Consider the following 364-nt stretch of genomic DNA (forward strand, 5'->3'; position numbering starts at 1 on the left):
GGTATCCAACAGTTCACTTACGGTTGCTGGAGGATAGGCTGTTTGGGGAGAAACAGGTGTCCTGAAGGGTGCTGCTGGCTGGGTTGGGCTGTACCCTGGGCTGTTGTGTGGGCTGTGAATTACGACGAGGGCAGCTCCACGCCCCCATCAGGCGAGGACCCGGCCCAAGCCAGCCAGCCCGGGTTGGAGGGACCACGCCGGGGGCGGCAGGAAACACGCCTGGGGAAAGCTCACCTGGGAGCGGCTTACCTGGGCCGACCTGGACCTACCAGTCCTCCTACTTCCGCGCGGAGGCTGGCCCGCCCCGCTCCCCGACCAATGGGGGCGCGGAGGACCGCGGCGGCGGGAGACGATTGGGCGCAGG

The sequence above is a fragment of the Pteropus alecto genome, unplaced genomic scaffold (assembly GCF_000325575.1).
Source record: "Pteropus alecto unplaced genomic scaffold, ASM32557v1 scaffold259, whole genome shotgun sequence".
NCBI classification, from domain to species: Eukaryota; Metazoa; Chordata; class Mammalia; order Chiroptera; family Pteropodidae; genus Pteropus; species Pteropus alecto.